This window comes from Cupressus sempervirens, chromosome 6, assembly GCF_028749045.1.
Source record: "Cupressus sempervirens isolate cs-2001-9-10 chromosome 6, ASM2874904v1, whole genome shotgun sequence".
In the NCBI taxonomy this organism is placed as follows: domain Eukaryota; kingdom Viridiplantae; phylum Streptophyta; class Pinopsida; order Cupressales; family Cupressaceae; genus Cupressus; species Cupressus sempervirens.
Window position 1 is genome coordinate 525626788 of NC_143123.1, and position 18245 is coordinate 525645032.

The following is an 18245-nucleotide window of genomic DNA, read 5'->3' on the forward strand; positions in this document are numbered from 1 at the left end:
AGGGTCACACATGCAACTAGCCAAACAAGGCACATTGATTCCATCTACAAAGCAAGGAAATGCTCACTTCCTTCTCCTCATAGTGCTCTAGTCACATGTACTAGACACACAAGTCCATTACAAGTAGATACCAAAGCAACAAAGATCACAAGCTCTTACCAAGACACTCACACTCACACTCACAAAATACAACATCAACCATATGGACAACATATACACAGAGATCCCAATGTTTGAATTGGGCTCTGATATCGGATTTAATGCCCCACCCGAAGATCCTTAGAACAAGATTCAATTCAAGCCAAGATAATTTTTTTAAAAACAAGTATGAGTGCACATGACAACATCATACATAGATCACATAGATTGCAATGGAAGACTTAACCATCATCCCAACAACCAATGAATCTCCAAATGCCACTACCCAAACTAACACATGCTCAATAGGAAATGGAAAGCCAAAATGACAACATCACAAAGAAACTAATATTTGTCAAGGCATGAAAAATTAAGTAAACCCATAGGGTACTAGAATCACCAAAAATTGATCCCCCAAAACTAGCAGAGATGCCCCCTATTTTTCATGCAAGGACCAATCCCAGATAGATTCTCATGTGAGGATTTGCAACATGCCATACAAGAATATGCATTATGTGCAAGAATGTCCACCAAATAGTGTGAGAAAGTACTTGGCCAAATAACGAAGACACCCAAAATTGGTGTTGGGTTTCACATAAGAAAGTGCCAAAGGCCACACAAGGAAACCTAATACACCATGTGAGATCTTACATGCTCGCACGGGAAAGTATAATTTTGCATGAGATCCCAAGACATCAAGCTAGAAAAAAAAAAGGTAAAAAGCTAAGGAATGAAATTCCTGCATACTGGGGAATACCAGATCCACATAGATCAAGGAATGAACACTTGAGTGCATAAAAAAAAGATCCCATGAAACAAGAAAGAGGAACATATATCCATCTAAACCATAGTAGTAAAAGGAAAACAACTAAAAGCAACATCACATTGTACAAAAGCAACATCACAATCTCCTAAAATAACAAACTAAGTTTGTGGTTCCTCCCAACCGTCAATAGCATCATAAGACCATTGTGGACCCTAGCCATTCCCCATGTGTAACATCCCAAACTACCAACTATATCATCGGTGCTATCTTATGAGGATGTCACCACTAAAATGTTCTACAAATAAGAATAAGGATATCTAACATGCTAGAAGTAAAGCATAAGATAATCCTAAAAAATAGATAACATCATCTATCATATGCTAATCATCATAATAAGAAAATGCATCAATAACTAATATCATCTAAACATGGTATAAAAGCATTCCAGTGAAAGCATAAATCACAAGAAATCATACTCTAGAACCCGAAGTACCAAGTGAAAACATCCAACAACAGTCACACTAGGACAAAAGGCCAACTCTGTACACCGGTCCCTAGTAGTAGTATAGGTAGCTATGCCTCCCGACCACATGGAACCCATAGGTCCACACCCATAGTGCTAATGGAGATAAATATCCAACCAAAAAAACACATAAAGCACAATTTCCATGGCTAACACTCATGCTAGACAATATGATGACTAAAATCAAGAACATAGACAACACATAAACTACAGGTCCTGGTTAGACACTCAATGGCTACTAACTAGGGGATTGAATCATGGAGAGTCACTTTGAATCAACAAGCCCAAGCTTGGATCATGTGGGGAAACACTCTCAAGGTACTCTCATGGAACCAACACACAAAACTTTTTCATTATCTTAAGTTTTATTATCATTGACACATTTTATTTAGTTATCACTTACTTAAAGCTTTGTCTACCAACCTATGCCACCATGATCACTAGGCTACAAGATAGAAGCCTCCTCCATATTCTTACCTACCCTACCAATGCTCGTCAAACAATGAGTGCCCGTAGGCATGCATATCCCCAACCCAATCCCAATGATCATAACTTCTGGCAAGTCCATGGAAGATCAGGCCTTGTAATTCACTCAAAAAATATACGTGCATGTACTCGTGTGTGGAGCACCACCATTACAAAGATCATAACATAAGGACTAGATGAGATCACAAGAAAAATATCACTCAACTGAAAACAACTTGAGAGGATGAATTCTACATGAATATGAGAGAACAATAAAACCATACATCATGAAATCACTCAATCGACCTCAATCTAGGAGTATGGATTCTACACAAATCCTAATAATGCAACAAGACCAAACATCATTAACTCACTTAACCAGCCTCAATCTGGGAGTATGGATTTTACATGAATCTTAGTGTCCACAAAACCATAACAAGGGTACAAAAGAAACAATAACACTAGGTATAAATTCACTCAATCAAATACAAAGTCAGGAGTACAGATGTGGTATGCATCCCAAAGCAACATAAAAGTACAATAATGGTGTGACTAACATCCTATGGATAATCCAAGTCCATGACAAACATCATGCTAAGAAAACCTAAGAAAACTAGGTGGTACGCATACTGAGGCAAAAACCTCAAAACTCAAAAAATTCAAAATTAAAACCCATTTGGTCTTTGTGCACAAAAACTTCAAAAATCCAATAAAATTTGGGTTTGGAGTCTATATGCAAAAACAACTAGCATAACAGTGCAAAACCCTAAACCCTCATCCTGAAAAGTAGGGAAATCTTCATACTTGACCAACTAGGTAGAACTAGCAAACAAAAATGGAGGGGAACAATACTTCTCAACCTCCTAACAAATGGCTACAAAAAATAGAAGCTAAAATGAAGCAGAAATAATAAAATGGGAGAGCCTTACCTCATAGCTAAAAGGGCAAAATGGGAATCTGAATCATAAAATAAAAATCCAGTAGAAGTAGCCAAAAATTGCAGCAATCCAAGGTCTCCCTGAGCTGGATCCAACGAGTTCAGTCTCACGACGATCACACGCTTATAGCTCCCACACCGAACAAAATAGTAAATCCTCATGAAGAGGATTTTGGGTTTTACTCTCAAACTTTCTAATTCAAAAGTGAGAAGTGAGGATAAATTCCTTTTTGGATACTTATTCACTTTTTGAGTGAATAATTGATTAGGGCATATAACCAACCAACCTAGTTAAATCTCAAATCGACTCAAACAAAAATAGGCTATTCTTAGTAATAGGAATTCATCAATGGAAAAGCTGCCAGAAATTAAAATAAAATAAAATAAAGCCCAAAAACATCAAAATCATAGAATTTCCTTAACAACTTTCATGACAATGCAAACCTCTAAATGCACAGACATGCTTACTGGTCTAATCACATAATACAAATGAGTTTGGATTTAATAATAATTGAAAGGTTTAATTAAACAATTAAAATAAATATATGTCAACTATACAGGGATGACATTGGTAAAATATGAATAGTTGAATCACTAACTCCATGTGCAATTGTTAGGGATATAAATCCTACCCACTGAACAACACAATCAAGTCCAATTGAATGTAATAACATAGCTGAAGTAATAAATGCATTAAATCACCTAATTTAACCATTTATTTAATTATACTAAAATAATCCATTTACATCACTCACGTTCACATAAAGCATAACAATGCAGGAATGAGGTAAATAACCATAACATTAAATCCATCACATAACATAATCAAAGATATGTCCAAATATGAAATAACAAAATATCATCATAAGACATAATGTCATCTCAAAATGGCATCATCATGAACTATTATCTACTGAAAAACATAATAGTCTAACAGCTATGATACTGAAATCAAAGTATGCAATCTGACCCTCACGTCATCTCAAAAGTAAACATAACATGATTAACAAGTATCTTTCGGATCAAAGTACAACCAAGTAAACATCCACAACACATAACCAAGGAATCCAACATGGACAATCCATTTCTAATTATTTAAGCATTTAATAATGGTAGTTACACAATGTAAAAGACACTTAAAACACATAAGTGAACACCATCATAAATATGACTTACCATTGCTACAGGAACCTAGTCTAGTATAGAAAGTAATAGTACATAATGCAATCTCTGCACACATATCAGGATAATCATAGAATGACCTCGTGATACCACATCGATCTTGGTAACTATAGACACCTAAATCCTTTAGAAAATAAAGTATTTTTATTTTCTGAAAAAATTCCTGATGACATCATCATTTATTAATTAATTAATTAATTAGTTTATTTTTATGCCATTAAATCCCTTTATCTTAATTAAAAATCTTTAATTAAGGAATCTCTCCCAAAAAATGTTTAAATCTTATTTAAACATTATTTTCTTATTTATTAATTATTTAATTAATAAATTGACCAAAAAATTCAAAATAAATAAAAAATTTATTTTTTGCCCAAAACTTGGCCAATTTCCTTAAGACCACTAACCTCTTCCAAAATCTTCTAATCCTTCTTTAATTTTGATTAAAGGCTAATCCCATCATTTCCTACCCCTAATCTCAACTCAAAATATTTAATTAAAATTAAATATTAATCCTCATGTTTATTAAAAAAGTTTTAATAAACATCTCCTCAACCCAAACCCTTGAAATAAATAAAATTTTATTTATTTTCTAAAAATCTAATTTATCCTCATCCTAAGAAGTTCTAGACTCTTTTAGAAAGTCTTCATCCTCATCCTAGGAAGTTGTAGACTATTCTAGAAAGTCTTTATCCTCATCCAAAGTCTAGACTCTTCTAGAAGATGTCTTTAAACCTAATCCTAATCCCCTCCTAACCTTTTCACATTCCCTAAACATGGGTTAAGGCTTACTAACCCAAACCAAAGTTAACAAATATCTCCTCCTTCACCCACCCTCATTAAATGCCATCCACTTGCCTATCCCTAAGCTAATCTTAAACCATCCTAATCCATCCTCTAATCATTTGCACAATCCTAACAAGCTTAAAACCTTCCTAATCAAGCCCAAGTCGAAATTCCTCTCATCTCCCTCAAAATATCCCAACCATAAAACTTTATGAAGCCCACTAGGCCATAAATGACTCTTCCAAGCCTTTTCATTGCTCTTACAAGCCATTATGAGGGTCTTTATGAAGATTTGATCCCTTGAGCCTCCTTTGTTGACTCATCCTTCCCTTTTCCTCCATCCTCTCACCTTGTGACATGTGTCACTCCCTTATTGGCTCTAAGGAAGCACAATCCATGTGCTCTCCTCTCATGCAATCTGAGCTCTCCATGAGCTTTTCCCCATCCTTGTATCTTAGCCCTCAATCCCTCAAGCCTCTTGCCTATAAATTGGATCCTTCCCCTTTTCAAAATAACACAATCCATGAAGTAAAGTCATAATGCCATTTTAAGAAGCCATTTTACATCAAAACCATACACTCACACCCAAATTCCAACTCCATTTGAAGTCCTTTTTGGCTTGAGCATACATCCTATCTATTTAGACAAAGCCACTCAACAAGAGAGCTTCTCATTGAGAGAGCCCATTAATGACTCATATTCTCAATTGAGAGCTTATCTTAGTCTATCTTGAAGTTTATGAATTTTGTTTAGTTTGTAGAAGCTTTATTTAAATTTGGTTTCTATTAGCATACTAACATTGCTCATATACATTTTGGCATGCCCGGTGGGACCCCGCATGGGTCATCTTCATTAGCTTTTTTAGTCAAGTTTTGTATGTTATTTGCTAATTTTGGCTAATTTTGCTTGTTTTTGTAATTGGTAGGATTGTATAAATTGGTTTTGTAGGTCCACATGAGCATGAAATAGACAAAGGAACTCATAGTCTATCTCATAGTGTTTGCAGATTTTTCAAGCTTATAGGTGGACAAAGCACTTGGAATTCATCTTCCTCTTCTTGTCTATATTCTTCTTATTTCATCTACTTCTTCTTATTCTTCTTGTGGGAGATCTTGGCCATTTTTTTTTTAAGGAAGCAAAATCATACAAACTTCTTTTTAGTGCTTAAAATGAACCCCCAAATCATACTTAAATCCATTAAAAAAAAAAATTTGCAAAAAAAAAAAAAAATCTTTTAACAAGTGAAACTAAACCAATCCAATCATTTGCATCCTTGCAACATCAAGGTTTTAGATACATTCATGCAAAGTTAGGAACACTTCATTTTTGAGAATTTAAAAAGAACTTCAAGTTTCCATTTCAAAAGGTTCAAAATCAACACTAAGTGCACACTAAAATCTAAATCAAACTCAAAGCATCAATCAAGGATAAAATGAACCTCATTTGCAAATATTTTAAAGTTCTTTTAAAAATCTCATGAAAACTAAGAGTCCTAAATGGTTTCCAAAATTGTCCTAGAAAGCTTTGTTATTTGTTCCAAACAAATGTCTTGTTGTAAAATCTTGAATGTTTCTTAGGTTTTTCATGCATCAAAAAAATTTAGGAATATCATTTTTGGGCTTAAAATATGCAAACTAGAACAGAAAATCTTGAATGAAAACCAAAGTCCAAAGAGTCATTTTCACTTTTGAGTCCAAAAAAATCTTGAATGATCTAAAGTTAAAACAAAGCACTTCAAAGTTCTTAAAACAACACACAAAATCTCAATCTTGAATGCTCAACGGAAAAAACTTGAATGTTTAATCACTTGTCTTTGAATGCATGTTGCTAAAATCACTCTTGAGTGCCATGGATTAAAATCAAGTTTTTTTTTTTTTTTATGAATGCATGATTAAAACAACAAATCCAATCATGAATACCATAGATCAAATAATCATCTTTTGGGGCATAAAAAGAATCTACATTCTAGAAACTTCTTAAATTATAAAAACCAAATAAAGACGCTTTAAGTGAGTTTGTAGTTGGACTCACCCTCTTTAATCACCCATCAATTTAACCATTGGTTGCAATCTCAATGCCATCTATGGGGATGGGTCCACCTAAGAGGGTGTTAAGTGCTCCACAAAGATCAAACTTCACTTGTGTTTTTATTAGTTTTTCTAAGATAAAAAATTTCTTGAATGCACATTAGTCTCGCTAACACTTCATTTGGGCATAAAAATTGAACAAATCTTGACGTGGAGGGCCTCTAGGCGCATGCTTGACAATAAAGTTTCACACATCTTTGTTTTGGGTTTAAAATGAACAAACACTCCATCTTGAATGTCTTAAAGGAAATTAATCGATACTTGATGTGGAGGGCCTCCGGGTGCGTGGGTTTACTTTCTTGTTGACCCTAACTCTTCTTCTTGTTCGCATTCTTTGATCGATTTTTAATTGTTGGCGCATTTCAAAGTTGGAATTGAACATTTGCATCTTAAAAATGAGTGCTTGCAAAGTCTAGATTAACACACATAAGAGTCAGTTCGTAAAAGAACAAATGTGTTTTTTAGCCCAAGATCATCCAAGTCTTCTCTCCCCTTGTCATCTTTCGAGGCCATCTTGGGTGCATAAGATTAGGATCCAAAATCTTGTTTAAGTTTTAGGAGGCCTACTTGGGGATTTCATCACCCCTTGGATGACCTCAACTCCAGTGTTCTAGTGGAGTATAAAAATTAAGAGGTGAATCCAAAGACACCTCTCTTGAAATCAAGATTTTTTCACTCGAGCTAAGCCTCAAGGAACTTTATACCCTTGAGAAGTGAAAGAGGAGAAGTGGGTTACTGATCCTCTCAGCTGTGTGACATATTTTTGGTTTCATCTACAGATTTGGGCCTCATGTACCTTGGGTATATCGAGGACTCCCTAACTAAACCAACTGTCAGCTTTGCAGACAACCATCTAGGGTGTTAATGTGTTTGAAGTGACTGATCAAAACATTTGTAAAACATACACACTCCTCGGCACAAGTATCACATTCTGAGAATCAAAAAATTCTATTTGGTTGTTCCTATCTATTGCTTGATTTTTTACTTATTGAATGAATGTTTGCCAAACTTGGTCAATCCTAGCTTAGGGCATACTTAGCGTAGTCATTGCCTGTTTCAAAAAGTTGAACAAAGTTGAAGCAAAACAACCGAGATCTCTCAAAGCCAAGAAGATTCAAGATTCATGTCAGAACAACCCAAACCCAAATAGAAGTTTCACAAAGCCAAATTCAAGCCATCTCAGGCATACCAAGAACTTTTAGCCAAGAGAAAGGAAATAACACCAAGCCCTCGAATTGCCAAACTCCACAAATCAGAGGACAAAGCTGCCGATGAAGCCCTTCAAGATGCCTAGTTAGATCGCACCATCCAACTTAACCAACATCCAGGAGTTAACCCTGCTTATGCATTACCAACTAGGCATGATTTCTATGATTAGACCCCCTTGTTTCTCCACATCTTCTTGCATAAGCTTCACTTTAGAGTCATCTTTGTAGGAAAGCCAGTCATCTTTAGTCCTCCCCTTAAGCATTTTAGCTCATCCATCTCATTTAGAACCAAATCATCTAGCCAGCAATCCAAAAACTTCACATTCAAGCCTTCAAAATTGTTGTCACCTTGCCAAAAGTTTTCCATTCCTACCATCTTGCCAATCCATCAATCTCACCAAGGTTATCCCTTTGACAGAGCTTTGTCTAGGGTAATATAGCTTTCTCACTTGTTATCCCTCATCACCTTGAGCTAAAGGTTGGGATCCACAAGTGGTCAATCTCGTGTTCTTCCTAAAGGATCATCAGTCTATCCTTAAGTTGACACAATCACCACGAAGCTTGCACATAGGAAAGCAGACCTTTCATGATTTGGCAACATATCTTTGAAGTTAGAATCCCCAACCCAATCCTCAGGTTTTGTCATATAGCTTTGCCTCAATCTAGAAAATCATTTGCATGGAAAAGCCTTCGCCTTTTGCATCCATCAACATTGTTGCATCTCATCCCTAGGAACATTTCCATGCCACCTGTCACTCACTTAGCCAAGAAGAAGAAGGAAACAATGGAGCCCTATCATTTGGATCAAACAACATCACTCCCCTTAAGCACTCAACCATCCTTCAGCCCAGAGAACACTATATCATCACCTACTAACATTGAAGCTTTCATGAATCAATCAGGAAATGCAGTATTGGTGAATGCCATTATAGACAAGAACAAAGAAACAATCATGGCTAACTTTTGAAAGGAAAACATAGAAGCCTTTGACTTTGGAAGACCTCCTCCCTTATTAAATCCATCTCACCCATTGTTTGGACAACTCCCACCACCCATAGGCTCTTATGATTCGAATTATCCTCAATATGTGCCTAAAGAAGAGCCTCAACCCACCCCATATGATCCAATAGACCCAAACATACCAGTCTCCACTCAAGTTGAAACCTCCCTTCCACAAGCCAATCCAGCCACCACCACTCCACCATTGGTCCATACCAATCCATCCCAAACCCCCTTTGCCCAAAAAACTTCATCATTCACTCCCTTCACTATTGCTGCTTCTGCTCTCCAACCCAGCCTTCCAAATCCACCCATCTCCCAAATTAGTGCTAGCATCTTTGGCCAACCTCAACAATATACAACCAGGATGCCACCCATGGGGTCAAGTAATCAACCTTTCCTCACCCCCAGCTTGTTTACCTCAGCTCAGAGCACAATTCCATCATTTTCACTAGGTCCTTGGAGCTTAGTGCCATCATCCACAAGCTACTACCCTCACTCCACAAACCTATCAAACCCCACAAGCTACTACCAATATTTTGAAAAGCTCTCAAGTGACCCAAGCTCCTGCCACCACTCTACCAAGCTTTCAAATCTAGCCACCAAGCTATCAAACCCCATAAGTTCCATTTCCAAGCTTTCAATTCCCACCACCTCCACCACTAACTAATCCATTACCTCCTATTACTAACTATTTTTCTATGCCACTTCTAGGAGGAAATCCACCAACACCAACCACCAATTACTTGGCCTCTTTTGCCATGCAGATACCTTCCCAAATGGGGGCACAACCCACATATATTGGTCAAACTCCTCAAATCCAAAGTCAAGTTCCACAAGCTCCCCGATCCTTTTCCCAAGCTTCACAACCATCTTATACCTTACCTCCACAAAGCAATCCATTTATCCCACATCCAGCTTATGTTCCTTAATCCCAACCTCAAATCCAATATCAACAACAAGCCTCACAACACATGCAGCAATATGTGCCCCCTCCACCTTAGCAATCCATCATCCAACATTCAGTTGCCCAAGCCATGTACAATCCCTACCAACCCATACCTCAAAGCCATCCATATTCCATTGCCCCATCTAGCACATACCTACCTCAGGGCACTCCTACATTGGGGGCACCCCAACCATCATCCATTAATTTAGAATGGGAAGCCATGAAGCTAGCTTTGAAGAACATCCAGGAGGGAAATGATCCAAAAACCTTCAAGTTTGAGAATGTGTGTCCGTACCCATTTGACAGAGCCATTACCATGACACCATTTTCCAAACACTTTGAGACACCCAAGTTTGACAAATTCAAGGGAAAATGAGACCCTGTCACACATATCAAAGAATCTTACATGCACTACCAAGAAGTGGCATACGATGATGTCTTCCTCTTGTGTCTCTTTCCCAAAAGCTTGGCCGGACCAGCTCTTGAATGGTTTTATAGAATCCCCTATGGCACAATTAAAATTTTTGCTGAATTATCTGAGGCATTTGTAGCCCAATATGCCCATCTTGTTGAAACAGAGCTATCAGTAGTTGATCTTGTCCACACCAAGCAAAAAGGTGGAGAAAGCTTTCCCAAATATCTACAAAGATGGAAAACCCTTACCACCCGCATATCTTGCACCTTGCTAGAGCGCCATTTGGTGAAAATGTTTATTGATAATGCCCATCCTAGCTTGGCTCACCACATGACCATGAACTATTTGTAGACCTATAAAGATATCAAAGAGAAAGGAATGATCCTTGAGCAAGGACTCATTAAAGATGGTGTGGTCAAGATTTACAAGGAAGCCAACCAAAATCAATCACATTCCAATGACAAGTCTAGGTATTGGAACAAAAACAAGCATGTTGCAATAGATGGCGTCACTAACACCAGAAATGTGAATATTGTTGGTCCTTCTCAAAACCAGTCCAACCCACCATATCAACCAAACAATCAACAAGCTATCAACTACCAACAACAGAATAACCAAAGCTATCAAAACCACAATCCAAGACCCAACTTCCAAGGATCTAGCAATCAAGCTAATGCCATCAATGTAGTTGCAGGGCAAAATCCCAGATTCCAACCTGCACCTAGAAATTATACACCCCTTGGTGAGCCATTGGATGTCATTTTTGAGAAATTGACTAAGGAAAACCTCATCAAATTTCCTCCTACCCAAAAAATTGACCCAAGCCAATCCAAAGTTGCATGGTACAAAGACAATGAGTACTACAAATTTCATAGGGTAAAAGGTCACACTACCCTTAGATGCATGAAATTGAAAGATTATGTGCAAGACCTCATTGATTAGAAATAAATCACCATTGGTGACCAAACCTCTCCCAATGTAGGCTTACAGATTTATCAAAATGCTTTTCCTCCTCACAACAACCAAAATCCTAGAAAAGCACCTATCCAAACGAACAACAACAATAACAACAACCGCCAACCAAACCAACAACATGGGAAGAACAATGACCACACTTCATCCTATATAGACTATGGTAGCCTCATAGGTTGTATATCCCAGAAAGAGCCTTCCGTCAATGTTATCAATATCCAAGGACCAAACAATGAGTGTGCAGTCACCATCGAAGAATGTGATTTAACATCGTAGGCCTACTAGTTTCACCAGCACCATCAGCTCCATCAAAAAGCCAGTACAATATCTTGGAACAACTTGGGAACATGCTAGCCAAAATCTCCATTTTAGACCTTCTCCGCACCAGTCCTATGTACAAAAGCATCCTTGATAATGATCTCATAGAATCCCGTGTCCCTTCAAATGTAACCTTTCATCCTCATGTGCCCTATCTTTCAAACCCACTGACATACCTGTGGTCGATCCAGATCACACCATTTCGCTCTGCATAGCCATTACGGTATCCAATTTTTTCGTAAAAAGAGTAATGATAGATAATGGATCAACCTTGAATATTTGCACCCTAAAATTCATAAAACAAGCTGGGTATACTAAGGCAGATATCATCAATGAGGTTATCACCATCAAAGCTTATGACAACTTGGTCAGAACCATAGAAGGAACTATTTTTCTACTAATCAAGGTTGGGCCAGTCATCCAAGAAACACTCTGCCATGTTATTGATCTAAACCTACCATTTAATGTCCTCCTCAGTCACCCATGGATTCATGCCATGAAATTCGTTCCATCCACTTACCATTAGTGCGTCAAATTTTTGCATCAGGGCACTGAGGTAACCATCCATGCCCTAGAATTAATATCAGCATAGAAATCGCTAGCTCATCCCATACTTGTAATGACCTAGAAACCATCCTTGCCTCCACCCTATCTACCGTGAAGATCAATAAAAAAGGCTGTGGAGAGTATAGTCTGTCAGATGCATTTTCTATCAAGGCACTCCCACTTGATCCACATGCCCATGGATGACCAACATATCACAAAGCTAAGGAGATTTCACCTCCTCAATACAAATAGTTTGGCCCAACAACCTTTTTATTCTCGAAAATCCCTTTTCATAAGGAGCTCACTCCAGATATCAACAATTGGTTACATAAGGATGCACCTCCAAGAAATCAAGCATGCATTGATCACTTTAGCCAGAAGTATCCCCAAGAAAATAAGCTCATCACTAACAAATGGAACTATCAAGGTGGTGGTCTAAGACCAAAAGAAAGAGGCATGCAGTGCCCCATTGAAGCACACAAGTGGGAAATGAAGTCAGGTCTTGGCTTTGGCATACCCATAACTGGGGGCACCAATGAGAATGGTCACACTTTTTCAAACATTCATTGCAACCTTGTCAAAATCAAAGACATTCCTAAGGAAGTTGAAAAGAGAGCCTACGATGATATCCCAGACCAAATCTTTCTCAGAGACTCTGTTCTCCAAGAACTATCCATCCATTTCATTGACCTACCACTCGCCCATCCACAACTCATAGATTGGCACCAACCAAGCGTCATACACACTGATGAGTTCACATCAGAGGAGGTTCTTCTAAGATTCATGGGATTTGAAACACCTCACAAGAAAAAAAAGCCAGATTCTGCCTATATCTATAAGCTAGATCCCAAGGGGTATTTTGGAGAAAATCCCCAACCTAGTTCTGATACACCCAAAACTAGAACTAAGGTGAATCTGCAACTAGCTAAGGCAGCAAAGAGAACCCCTTAGCAAAAAAATCCAGAGCCACAAGTAGAACATGAGGATTTAGCATTGCCTCCTCAGGATAATCGACCAGAGGTGTCTTCTATTCTAATTGAGGATACTAGAGAAGTCAACATCGGTTCTTCAGAGATCCCCAGACTTGTTCACATTGCTGCATCCCTATTACAAGACCAAGCTGACCTCCTCTTTGAGGTCTAAAGAGAGAACATTGGCCAATTTGCATGGTCATATCAGGACATGCCAGGACTTGATCCAAAGCTTGTAGTTCATCATCTTGTAGTCGATCCAAAGATCAAGCCTGTCAGACAAAAGCTTAGAAAAATGCACCCCAAGGTGGCATTATTGGTCAAAGCTAAATTAGAAAGAATGTTAGCTGCTAAGACTACTCAGAGTGGATCTCCAACATGGTCCCTGTCACTAAGCCTTCTAGTGACATCAAAATCTGCACTGATTTCAGAGATCTTAACAAAGCTTGTCCAAAAGATGATTTTCCCTTGCCCAACATAGATATGATTGTAGATCTTATAGCTGGACATGAAATTTTGTCCCTCATGGATGGATTTTATGGGTATAACCAAATCAAGATTGCAGAAGAAGATCATCATAAGACATCATTCACTACCCCTTGGGGAACCTTTTGCTACAACATGATGCCTTTTGCCCTAAAGAATGCTGGGGCTACCTATCAAAGAGCTATGACAACCATTTTCCATGATCTTATCCATAGCATTTTGGAGGATTATGTGGATGACATCTTGGTTAAATCTCACACCTTCATGGATCATCTTGCTGACCTGGAGAAGGTCTTTGATAGGTTAGCCAAATATCATCTCATGCTGAATCCCAAGAAGTGTGTCTTTGGGGTCACATCTGGCAAGCTTCTAGGCTTTATAGTTTCTAAACGATGTATAAAGATCGACCCCAAGAAAGTCAAGGCTATCTTAGACATGCCTCCTCCCCAAACACTGCGATAGCTTCACACTCTTTAGGGAAAGCTTCAATCCATTTGGCGCTTCATTTCCCAGCTTGCAAATAAGTGTACGCTGTTTGCACACTTACTGAAGAAGGATGAAAACTTCAAGTGGGATCCTTTATGTCAACATAGCTTCGATCATCTCAAGCAGTATCTCATCAATCCCCCTATCTTGGTTCCACCAGTTCCTAGTTGTCCCTTGATCTTGTACATATCAACAATGCCTACTGCTCTAGGGGCACTTCTAGCACAACTCGATGACTACAACAGAGAAAGAGCCATCTACTACATCAGTAGAACCCTAGTTGGTTATGAACTCAATTATACTCCTATGGAAAAAGCTTGTTTGGCAATTTTTTTCTCAACTCAAAAGCTTCACCACTACATGTTAAGTCATACCATCCAACTAGTCTCCAAGATCGACCCTCTCAAGTATATTCTCTCCAGAACAACACTTACAGGCCGTTTGGCCAAATGGGTTATGCTCCTTAGAGAATTTGACATCCAGTATGTGGATAGAAAAGTAATCAAAGGGAAAAATGGGAATCTGAATCATAAAATAAAAATCCAGTAGAAGTAGCCAAAAATTGCGGCAATCCAAGGTCTCCCTGAGCTGGATCCAATGAGTTTAGTCTCACGACAATCCCACGCTTGTAGCTCCCACAACAAAAAAAATAGTAAATCCTCATGAAGAGGATTTTGGGTTTTACTCTCAAACTTTCTAATTCAAAAGTGAGAAGTAAGGATAAATTCCTTTTTGGATACTTATTCACTTTTTGAGTGAATAATTGATTAGGGCATATAACCAACCAACCTAGTTAAATCTCAAATCGACCCAAACAAAAATAGGCTATTCCTAGTAATAGGAATTCATCAATGAAAAAGGTGCCAAAAATTAAAATAAAATAAAATAAAGCCCAAAAACACCAAAATCATAGAATTTCCTTAACAACTTTCACGACAATGCAAACCTCTAAATGCACAGACATGCTTACTAGTCTAATCACATAATACAAATGAGTTTGGATTTAATAATAATTGAAAGGTTTAATTAAACAATTAAAATAAATATATGTCAACCATACAGGGATGACATTGGTAAAATATGAATAGTTGAATCACTAACTCCATGTGCAATTGTTAGGGATATAAATCCTACCCACTAAACAACACAATCAAGTCCAATTGAATGTAATAACATAGCTGAAGTAATAAATGCATTAAATCGCCTAATTTAACCATTTATTTAATTATAATAAAATAATCTATTTACATCACTCACGTTCACATAAAGCATAACAATGCAGGAATGAGGTAAATAACCATAACATTAAATCCATCACATAACATAATCAAAGATATGTCAAAATATGGAATAACCAAATATCATCATAAGACATAATGTCATCTCAAAATGGCATCATCATGAAATATTATCAACTAAAAAACATAATAGTCTAACAGCTATGATACTGAAATCAAAGTATGCAATCTGACCCTCACGTCATCTCAAAAGTAAACATAACATGATTAACAAGTATCTTTCGGATCAAAGTACAACCAAGTAAACATCCACAACACATAACCAAGGAATCCAATATGGACAATCCATTTCTAATTATTTAAGCATTTAATAATGGTAGTTACACAATGTAAAAGACACTTAAAACACATAAGTGAACACCATCATAAATATGACTTACCATTGCTACAAGAACCTAGTCTAGTATAGAAAGTAATAGTACATAATGCAATCTCTGCACACATATCAGGATAATCATAGAACGACCTCATGATACCACATCGATCTTGGTAACTATAGACACCTAAATCCTTTAGAAAATAAAGTATTTTTATTTTCTGAAAAAATTCCTTTATTAATTAATTAATTAGTTTATTTTTATGCCATTAAATCCCTTTATCTTAATTAAAAATATTTAATTAAGGAATCTCTCCCAAAAAATGTTTAAATCTTATTTAAACATTATTTTCTTATTTATTAATTATTTAATTAATAAATTGACCAAAAAATTCAAAATAAATAAAAAATTTATTTTTTGCCCAAAACTTGGCCAATTTCCTTAAGACCACTAACATCTTCCAAAATCTTCTAATCCTTCTTTAATTTTGATTAAAGGCTAATCTTATCATTTCCTACCCCTAATCCAAACTCAAAATATTTAATTAAGATTAAATATTAATCCTCATGTTTATTAAAAAAGTTTTAATAAACATCTCCTCAACCCAAACCCTTGAAATAAATAAAACTTTATTTATTTCCTAAAAGTCTAATTTATCCTCATCCTAAGAAGTTCTAGACTCTTCTAGAAAGTCTTCATCCTCATCCTAGGAAGTTCTTGACTATTCTAGAAAGTCTTTATCCTCATCCAAAGTCTAGACTCTTCTAGAAGATGTCTTTAAACCTAATCCTAATCCCCTCCTAACCTTGTCACATTCTCTAAACATGGGTTAAGACTTACTAACCCAAGCCAAAGTTAACAAATATCTCCTCCTTCACCCACCCTCATTAAATGCCATCCACTTGCCTATCCCTAAGCTAATCCTAAACCATCCTAATCCATCCTCTAATCATTTGCACAATCCTAAGCAAGCTTAAAACCTTCCTAATCAAGCTCAAGTCAAAATTTCTCTCATCTCCCTCAAAATATCCCAACCATAAAACTTTATGAAGCCCACTAGGCCATAAATGACTCTTCCAAGCCCTTTCATTGCTCTTACAAGCCATTATGAGGGTCTTTATGAAGATTTTATCCCTTGAGCCTCCTTTGTTGACTCATCCTTCCCCTTTCATCCATCCTCTCACCCTGTGACATGTGTCACTCCCTGATTGACTGTAAGGAAGCACAATCCATGTGCTCTCCTCTCATGCAATTTGAGCCCTCCACGAGCTTTTCCCCATCCTTGCATCTTAGCCCTCAATCCCTCAAGCATCTTGCCTATAAATTGGATCCTTCCCCTTTTCAAAATAACACAATCCATGAAGTAAAGTCATAATGCCATTTTAAGAAGCCATTTTACATCAAAACCATACACTCACACTCAAATTCCAACTCCATTTGAAGCCCTTTTTGAAGCATAAGCTTGAGCATACATCCTATCTATTTAGACAAAGCCACTCAACAAGAGAACTTCTCATTGAGAGAGCCCATTAATGGCTCATATTCTCAATTGAGAGCTCATCTTAGTCTATCTTGAAGTTTATGAATTTTGTTTAGTTTGTAGAAGCTTTATTTAAATTTGGTTTCTATTAGCATACTAACATTGCTCATATACAGTAACCACTAGCACAAACATCAATAAACCATCTTACACAACATAATCTCATAAATCAGCCATAAGCATAATCAAAGCAACTAATACAGTAACAAAACCAATCACCTCAGTGGTGTAGACCACTCATGGTCACAATCATGATCCCTTCTCAAGGAGAGATCAACAAGATTGCATCCATTAGGATGAATTATAGAAATCAAATGGGAGATGCACTACATATAATCTCTTTGTTCACTCACCATACCACAACTTCACCAAATACTTCTCTGATCAATATTAGGTTCTGTAGGTCTTGTATACAAGTACACACACTCATATTCTACAAATATCCACACTAGAGGATTACAACTAAGGAAATCATCCTTTGTTTATACCAAGTCCTAAGAAAAATTGTTGAGTTAGCCTTGAGGATTTCCCAATTTACAATAATAATATAGGACCATGTTAAGATATTAATGTTGCGTAATATTACATATTTTCATAATTACAACTAAACTCATGGTTCATGCTCTTCATAACTCTTTACTCAATGCTCTTCTACATGTTCATGTTTGACCACAATATCTTCATCATTGATTCTACTTCTATCCAAGAAATCTTGACCAAAATCAATCTCTATTTAGAGATATACTCCAAACAATACTAATCCTATACTGAAACTCCATCTGAACAATATCTTAAATAAATGTCGAATAACTATCCACAAACTTCATATTTCCATGTGTTCTCTTAACCATAGCATCAA